Source organism: Salminus brasiliensis, chromosome 19 (assembly GCF_030463535.1).
Source record: "Salminus brasiliensis chromosome 19, fSalBra1.hap2, whole genome shotgun sequence".
In the NCBI taxonomy this organism is placed as follows: domain Eukaryota; kingdom Metazoa; phylum Chordata; class Actinopteri; order Characiformes; family Bryconidae; genus Salminus; species Salminus brasiliensis.
Window position 1 is genome coordinate 4,563,848 of NC_132896.1, and position 9,739 is coordinate 4,573,586.

General features: G+C 41.5%; 1 protein-coding gene across 7 annotated transcripts in view; it reads left to right on the top strand.

Moving 5' to 3' along the window:
- kiaa1549la (KIAA1549-like a) overlaps positions 1-3,676 on the top strand; it is a 76,410-nt gene extending 72,734 nt beyond the window's left edge. For all 7 annotated transcript variants that reach the window (XM_072664278.1, XM_072664275.1, XM_072664279.1 and 4 more), the window contains one exon: positions 47-3,676. The gene's annotated coding sequence lies outside the window, so the exon portion shown is untranslated. The remainder of the gene's footprint in view (positions 1-46) is intronic.
- The last annotated feature ends 6,063 nt before the right edge of the window (positions 3,677-9,739 follow it).

The following is a 9,739-nucleotide window of genomic DNA, read 5'->3' on the forward strand; positions in this document are numbered from 1 at the left end:
AGACAGATGTTAAATGATGCTTTTAATTTCATGTGTGTTTTTGCAGGGTTTGTACAGTAGATGAAAATGCCCTGAATACCACAGCAGCCCTCCCCTGTCCTGGCTCTTTGGCCCAATGGGGCCGCTCCAGCTGAGCAGGCCCGAAAGCCACCAAAAGGCCTAAAAAGGCCCGAATGGCCCCGACCAGACACGACCAGGCATCATCAGTTCACAGTCTCCACCTCCATCTGGGCAGGATGCAGTGCCCACCATTAGCCAACGCTTTCCTGAGAGCGCGCTCTCTCAGCCGCCTCCTCCTCCTCCTCCTCCATCGACCCAGAATAACCACGAAAGGCCATTTCAGTGGCCGGACTCTTTCTTGAAGCTTTTTTCGATCTTCTCACAGACATGAGGCTGGTGGGGATTTTATGTGTGTGTGTGTGTGTTTTAAAACATCAACTTACTTAAAATAGAAACCTTTTATTTGGATTTTTATTTATCCCGGTTTCACTGATGCCTCTCTGTGTCTTTTGCTCTCTTATGTTGCATTTTTAATGACAAGGTTAATATTGCAGGCATATCGCAGGTGATTCTTTCGTGCACTCTATGTATGGCTTACGTAAAAAAAACGACCTTGATGTAAAAGAGACTGAGCATCTGAACAGAAATGACATGTTGTACTGTATCTAATGTAGTCATGATGTTTTTCAGCAGCTTACAAAGTAGTGCGTTCTTTTTGCTTCTGACGAAACTTCCTTAATTTATGCTCCTTTTAAAGCGTCCAATGACGTTCATCAGTTCGCACCAAATGTGAGTCGGATCTGTTCATAGTTTCTGAAGCGTGACTTGGCCGTGGGTTGAGGAAAAGTCCAAACATCATTAAAGGAGCATTGAGAGTATTATCATTAAAGGAGCATTAGGAGCATTATCATTAAAGGAGCATTAGGAGCATTATCATTAAAGGAGCATTAGTCAAGGTGTAAGGAACTATGGCCTCTAGTGGTAAGTAGGTGAACAAAACAACGCTGGAACCTTTTTTTTCTTTTAGATTCACCTTATTCTGTCCCAGCCGTGAACACAAAGCACGTCTTTAAAAATGCCTTTTTTCAGAGAGAAAAATGGTCAGAGCAGGCATCAAAGTCCTGTGTCTCAGGGGTGTGATGGCGTTAGCATTTTACCCTGACATGTGGTGCTGCCCACTATGAAATTTGGCTTCTTGATAGTGAAATTATAAACCTTTAAAAACTTAGAATTCGGCCTGTAATGATTAAGAGCTGTGAGAACAGTTGAGTGTATTCTCTGTCCATAAGTTATTTCTAATGAGCTCCCCTAAATGTATGTATCAGTCACTACCTGTGTTAGATAGATAGCATCATTATGGCTGCGGCTAACCTATATTCTGTATATTTCTCTGAAGGATGGAAATAAAACAGTGGGATGTTGAGGTATGAGATATGAGATTGGGTGTAGTAATGAAGCATTGAGGAGATGGGGTGGAGTAATGGGGTGTTGAGGAGATGGGGTGGAGTAATAGAGTGTTGAGGAGATGGGGTGCTGTAATAGGGTGTTGAGGAGATGGGGTGGAGTAATGGGGTGTTGGGGAGATGGTCATGGATTAGTAGGGTGTTGAGGAGATGGTGTGGAGTAACAGAGTGTTGAGGAGATGGTGTGGAGTAATGGGGTGTTGAGGAGATGGTGTGGAGTGACAGGGTGTTGAGGAGATGGTGTGGAGTGACAGGGTGTTGAGGAGATGGGGTGCAGTAACAGGGCATTTAGGAGGCTGGAATGAATGGGGTGTTGAGGAGATGGGGTGAAGTAACGGAGTTTTGATGAGATGGGGTGGAGTAACGGAGTGTTAAGGAGATGGGCAGGAATGAATGCGGTGTTGAGGAGATGGGCGTGAATGAATGGGGCGTTAGGAGATGGGGTGAAGCAATGCGGTGTTGAAGAGATGGGGTGGAGAAACGGAGTGTTGAGGAGATGGGCGTGAATTAATGGGGTGTTAGGAGATGGGGTGGAGTAACGGAGTGTTGAGGAGATGAGCGTGAATGAATGGGGCGTTTAGGAGATGGGCTGGAAAAATGGGGTGTTGAGGAGATGGGGTGGAGTAATGTGGCATTGAGGGAATTGGCTGAAGTAATGGGGCATTGAGGACATTGTCTGATGTAATGAGGCGTTGAATTGAAGGGGTGGAGTAATGGGGCGTTGAGGAGATGGGGTCAGGTAATCAGGCATTGAGGAGATGGGGATGGAGTCCTGGGACACTCCACAAGTGTCTCATACATACTGACAGGAAATCAGTGTAAACACAGACAAGGGGCCGGTCATGCGCTGATGCCATTTGCTAAAATAATGATGTGATTATTATGTTATTATTTAATTGTATCTTCATATTTCATAGTTTCTTTGAATTTGTAAGAAAAGGAAGAGGAAACTGACTAATGCTCCTTTAACCGTTACTGTAGAAGACTGGTGGTGGAACGTGCGAGGGCTAGACGTTTATTTTGATTTACATTCCTCTTCATGTAGAGTAGATCAGATATCACCAAAACAACATATCTATTTTATTGCCTTATTTTTGATAGGTACAAAAACATTTATATATCAGACAATATGGAAATCTAGATCATATATCTGCTGAAATATACAGCATAAGCCAAAAGAAATATTTACAAAAAATTATAAATGACTTACAATTGACTTTACAATGTTATATATTGGTTTTAGATCCAAATGAAAAAGACTAGAACTGCAGCAGGATGTTTAATATCAAGGTAAAAGCATAAATATTACTCATTACACAAAGTCCACGTTCTATGAAGTGAGTGCACTGTTGCAAAAGCTACTTTCGGCATGTATCCCTAGAGGAATGGTTCTTATGCATGTAGTTTTAAGACGTGAAACACAAGGGCTTGTCTGTATGTAAGGAGGTGTAAATGACATGGGTGGCTACTGAACTGAGTTCTATTGTAGTAATAAGCAGTGATAGCTATCATTTCCAGCAACGACCCTTCACTGAAATGTAGTACTATTCTCTCAGTGGCGCAAAGCATCATCCTCGTCATGCTCGAACCGACAGTAATAATATTTTTCATCTCTTGGTTGGAACCGAAGAACTTTGTCCTCTCAATTTACATAGTCGGTGCTGGGGAAGTGCAAAGATCTCAACCATCGTTCAGCCGTCGCTCTGCTTTGTAAGATATTTTCAGTTCATATTTTTATATCAATTCGATCGTCATTTTTGGACCATCTACAGAGGTGACGTTGCGAAGACGCAGCCGCCAATGTAAAATATTGTGCTTAAAATACAGTATGTATTAAAAAAAAGAGGCCTCATCGTGAAGCTATGTGAAAAAAACATGTGTAATATTCTCTATATGTGTAAATTCACATCATAATGCTAAGATGTCAACCTAATTCCTTATTATCCAACTCCATAACTGCCAGGTGTACAGTATATTTTCACTTAATATATATAAAAAAGACCCTACATTTGTTTTGAAGGTACTACTGGATTCAGAACCTGTTTATTTTCCTAATCTGTGAGACATGCATTTTTCTTTGCTGCTTTTTTTCTTTGTGTGAAATGACCATGCTTGTAATAACCCTGATTTAACTTCTTCTTGTTCTTTTTTTTTGGTGATTTACACATTAAATCAAATCTAATAAAGACTAAGACACATTTGATCATCAGAAAGATGGAAATATAGTTTGTATGTATTGTGTTTAACCCTTAAACACAGCTTATTAAGGCTTATTACACACTAAGGTGTATTACTCAGTAACTGCAGGGACTTTTCCTTGGTAACAGAGACGTGTAGTAACACTTTCGGACCACCGGTGGGCCATAGACTGTTTAGGGGTAAAGGAGATGCTTGTTGCAGTAGAAGCCTGGTTTACACATTCTTCCCTTTTCCACTCCAGACGTTGTGGCAAGCCATTTTTTTTTGCCTGAAATCACACCAGTCAAAACTCACCAGCAAAAACTCAAATTCAGGATCCATGTAATGCAGTTTTTACTAGCACAAACTCTCATTTCAGATCAGCTGTGGAATTTTTATCAGTAATATCAGACCGGCAGATTAACCATTAAGGCCATTCTGACTAGTCATACTGCTAAGATGACTTCTCAGAATCAGAAATACTTTATTGATCCTAGGAGGGAAATTGCAGTTGTGTAAAAACAAACACTCAATAAATTAAAATTTAAAACAAAAAGAGAAAAAATGAAATGAAATATGCACAGGTATATAAATTATATGAATTTAATAAAGTGGCAAAGTGGCAGTTATTGTGATACTAAATATGGAACATACTGTATAAAGCAGTTCAAGTTCTTGCACACATATCAGTTGATTTGCATTACTATTATTATTATTGCACATATGAACAATATAATGTGTAGAATCCCCAATGTCATTTTAACTAGTCATATTTTACCATTGATTTACCATCTCTTTGACTCCTACCCAAAACCTAACCCTATAAGTAAGTAAGTGAAGAACAGCTGGATTTAGTAGATTCATCTCCGGTAAAAGTCATGTGATCATCTACTGAATGTTCAGATGCTGCTGCATCGCTCTGTTGCTGATCTGCTGCTGAGAGTCTGATGAGTGTTTATACCATGTAAAAGGAGCCACTCCAAATCCAGTGTCACCCAGTTCTTACTAGTAGAAACTCTTATTATAGATCAGCTGTGAATTTTCTTTTACCAGTAATATCAGATCTGCACATTAACAAGGCCATTCTGAGCAGGTCACAATCGCCAATTTAACATATCATTAATGTCATTTTGACTTTTTACCACTGATTTATAGAGAACTTCACTCTTTCACTTTTAACCAAAACCAAAACCACTGTAAATAAAGTGAAGAACAGCTGGATTCAGTAAACATATCCAGTAAAAGTCTCATCATCTACTGATATTTTAAATGTAATTTTGTATTTCTACTGTAATTTTGAGTAGTCATATTTTACCACTGATTTATATAGAATTTTACTAGAACTAGTTAACTCTAGTTATGGATATCCACAATTACTTCTTTACAAGTAATTATATCAATAATAATATAATTACGAGTCAAAACTCAAATTGTAGAATCTAAAATGATATTATAGATATTATGATATTATATACTAGTCAGAATTCAAGTACAGATACTGAAGATTTTCACATGTGTCTGGAACTACAATTTTTTACTAGTACAAAAAGATAGGTAGGTCTCTGTAACTGGGGTTTTACTGGTAAAAATGTATTATCTGTTAAGACAGAGTGAAACTTTATGTAAATCAATGGTAAAATATAACCGGTCAAAACTGCATTACAGAAATAGTAGTGCTGCCAATATGACTAGACAAAATAACTTTATAGATATAAAATTATTGCTAGTAAAAAAATATGTAGAATGAGAAGGAGAATCTCTATTAGAAAATTTGGCATCTTGAGTTTGGGTTGTTACTAGTAAAATCAGATGTGCGGCTACACTGGCTTGCCAGACAGCTCTAAAGGGTGGTCACTGTCTGTAAGGCGTTTGGTGTGTTCTTCGCTCATCCATGTGGGCTTCCTTTGGTTACTCCAGAAATAACCCATGGTATAATTTCTAGAAAATATATGAGGTAGGTGAATAGCCAATGCTATATTGCCCCTAGATGTGAGTGGGTGATCTTGTGTGTGATACCCTGCCTTCCTGCCTTAGATAGTTCTTAACTAAGGCTACTGTCTCTACTGTCCAGAGAAAGAGCACTGCTGTGAGAATGATCACCACCCCACCTCATCCCCAACTCGCCAACTCATCCCAAAAGTACTGGATGGAGCTCCACCACCATCATTCCAGAGAACACAGTTCTTCCACGGCTCCACAGCTCAATGCTGGGGGGCTTTATACCCCTCTAGCCCACACCTGGCATTAGGTTCATGTATGTTTATCTTCTCCAGAGAGGCCTATTCTGTTGGCAGTACTTTACACTCTACAGGGACTAGACAAGCTGTGTATGTTCATTTGCACATCTGCTTAATGCATTCATCACAAGGGGTGTCCACAACTATGTGGACTGACTGAAGTGTAGTGTATGTCTTGGGTCGAGGTTTGAGTATCTTATGACGATTCTAAGGACCAGTGACTGACAGGGCCCCCCAAAAATGTGTATTTTGGCAGAATTGTTAGAGTTGTGGGGCCCAGTGTCATATCTTTTCATGGGCTCCGACAATCCCTGGTGGCAGCTACTGTCCTTTGTGGTTGACAAGGTTATATGGTTACAGCCGTGAAATGTAGCCATTTTTTTGAATGATCCGTAAAATCAAGTGAATCTGTCCTATGAATTGAGTAGAGTCCTAGTCATACTATAACGTAAACCTCATAGATATGTTTAGAGCACCTTAGTGACCTTTAATGACCTTTATGCAGGTTTAGAGATGTCTTACAGAAAAAGATTTCTAGTGCATATTAATATCAACAGCTTCGTAGCTGGGATTTAAAACCAAGACTGAATAGCAGGGCTATCGATAACAGGGTTGTGGGTTCGATTCCCGGGCTCGGCAAGCTGCCACTGTGGGGCCCTTGAGCAAGGCCCTTTACCCTCTCTGCTCCCTGGGTGCTGGAGTTGGCTGTCCACCGCTCTGGGTGTGTGTGTACTCACTGTGTGTGTTCACTACCACAGATGGGTTAAATGCTGTACACTGTAAAGTGACACATACGTGCACCTTTTACCTTAAGCTCTTCCTCTTAGTTTGAGAACATGTATATTCTGTCCTGCACCAAAGTAATGGAACGAACATCCCCTGGGTGTCTGAACAGCAAAGTCGCTGACTGTCTTCAAACCCAGACTGAAGACCCTCCTCTTCCGAAAATACTTGGGCAAATAGTAGAGTACTATGGTCTCTATATTGACTGAGTCTAAGATTAGAGGTATCTTAGAATTCTTAGTCAAACTAGCTGAGGTTTTTCTTGGGTAAATAGCAAAGCACGTTTGTAAGTCGCTCTGGAGAAGAGCGTCTGCTAAATGCCTTAAATGTAAATGTATAACCACACCACATACAGAGAACAGGTTCAGTCAATTCAGGCCTACAGCTGTAAGCCACATTCAAAATTCCCCACTAGAGGGCAGCACCACCCTTAGCTTTCACCCTAGCCCTCGAAATAAATGCCACTCTGTCCTCTTTGAGATTTCCTGTGGCAGTGAGGATGGGGGCAGAAGGGAGGGGTTGGGGTGTTATCTGTGCTCTCTTACCTTAATGCCACCTTATTCTACCTTAAACACTTTTCTCAGCTGTATTCAGCCTGGGGGCTTTGTTCTCTTTGAGGTCTTTGCTGAAGACCCCATGCTGTCATTAGCCTCAGGCCCTCAGGGAGTCGCAAACATCCATACCTGGCCAGGCGTCATCCTCCATTAGGCTGGCTGCTGGACTGGCATGGTGATCGCCCCTCGGCGCTAAAACAATCCCCTCCTGGAGCATGAAGGGACTTGCAGGATGGCAGGGCTTGTCCACCTCATTCTTCTCCCTGTCTCTCTTTTCTCTCTCTCTCTCTCTCTCTCTCTCTCTCTGTGGTCGTTCACAAACATCTCAGTCGGCATCCACTACTGTGGGGATAAGGTCTCTGTCTTCCAGCAGGGACTATCTATGAAGTTCTATAAAAGTAACTTATAGCCGTTTACTCTGTGGAGGCCAGCTATGCACTAAAAGGGACAACAAATCAAAGTATTACCCCTTCCCCCATCCTGTCTAAGGCTCCCTTGCTACATCACAGAAAACCATGTGCTATCATTGCAAAGTTGAGCTGCAAAAATAGCTTAATGTAAAGAAGCAGTGCTGTGAGGATTGCATTTGATTGCATTCAGCCACCCAAGCGTTGAGTGAGGTCAGGATTTTGGATGACCACCACCTTACTTCACCCTGAACTCCCCAACTCATCTCAAAAGTAATTGATGGAGCTCCATCCATCCATCATTCCAGAGAACACAGTTCTTCCACTGCTCCACAGCTCAATGCTGCTGGGGGGCTTTATATACCCCTCTAGCCCACATCTGGCATTAGGCAGCATGGTGCCAATAGGTCCATGATGCTTTATCTGCTCCAGAGAGAGTCCTATTCTATTGGCAGTACTTCTCTACAGGGACTAGACAGGTTGTGTCTGTGTTTGTGCATTTGCACATCTGTGTCAGCAATGGGTACAACTTAAAAATGTATTCATTAGAAGGGGTGTCCACAAACATTTGGACAGTTTAACAAAGAGAGATCAGTCATGGTTGGTTTTGGACATATTTCTGCATAGACTTTGAATGTTCGATCTTGAAGGACCCCTGTTTTAGTAGCACTAATTAATTAAACAGAAATAAACAAAATAAAAGCTAATTATTTAGGCCTCCACATCCACTGAGATGACATGACAGCCATCATATCCCTCATTGGGGTCGTCTAAATCCTTGTCCCGACTCAGTGTTTGGCTTGTTGAGCTTAGCTGGCCACCAGACTGTTGGCTGCAGCAGGCAGACAGGGTGCAGCAGGCCAGACCTCTGGCAGGGAAGGCCTGTTCGGTTGTGGAAGTAGGTGTTCAGAGGCCTGTCAGACAGTGCTGGCTCAGCTACAGCCAGCTGCCTGGGAGGCCTGATGTAACACGAGATGTTTAATCTCCTCCCTCTCAGTAATTAATGAGCAATCACTGAAAGCCAAACAAATGGGAATTACAAGAATTGCAGCACTCAGCGCAAAGATCCAAGTGGCTTCTCCTGGGCCGAGGACTTTTGGAACCGAGTTAAACACGAACAAATTTGAAGACGATCACAGGATGAGAGTGTGTGAGTGAGTGTGCTTAAAAACAGTGATATGATCATTATATTAATCACAACAACGTATGAATTTCCAAATCCAGAACTAAATGTACTGTTTTTAAAAAAGCTCAACCTACATTTGAAAAAGGCACATGGAAGTAGGGTTGGGCGGTTTGACAGAAACATCGTTTACCGTGGTAAATTTTGATGGTATCGCCAAAAATTAAAAACGTCATAAAAAATTGCGACGTCTGATGTGTCAAATTTCTGTTCTATTTCGGCCTATATAGTAAGCTCATTCGCCTATATGCATTTAAGAGAGCGTGCTGTGGGAGCTCTGATTGATGATGTCATGCTCTGAAAACAGGTGGGAAAAAAGAAGCCCACCATATTTGCGAGTTAAGCGACATGCTAAGTTTGATTATAAGGGAGAGTAATGGAACCCGGATGAGCCTGTCTACTAAATGAGCCTGAAAACAGACCATTCCCTCAACTCTATGCTCTCAGATATGAGGCTTTGGATGATGGTTTGGTCAGTATGACAACTTCACAGTGATCAAATGTTAATGTCAAGTGTAAATAGGGCCTTTGGTTACTACACACAGGACTGGAGGCCATTACCCCTTGTGTAGTCTTAACATTCTGTATACTTTTTGTACAAATGATTAAAAAATGACCCCAAAGTGATCCATTTAACCCAGTGGTGTGCAGCTTTCATGAAGGTATAATCAAATGCCATGTTTTGCTTTCTCTAATACTGCGGTCACTCTAGGAAAAGCCATTTCAAGCTAAAAATAAGATCTATTAAGGTTTTCTGTGGCGGGTCACTTTAGGGACCATTAGGACAACAAGACAACCATATTTACCATTAGCATTGGATACTCATCCATGCAGTGAACACACTCACTAGTGATTGAACACGCGCATTGTAGTGAGCACATGTGCCCGAAGTGGTGGGCAGCCATCCCTGTGGTGCCCAGGGATCAGACAGAGT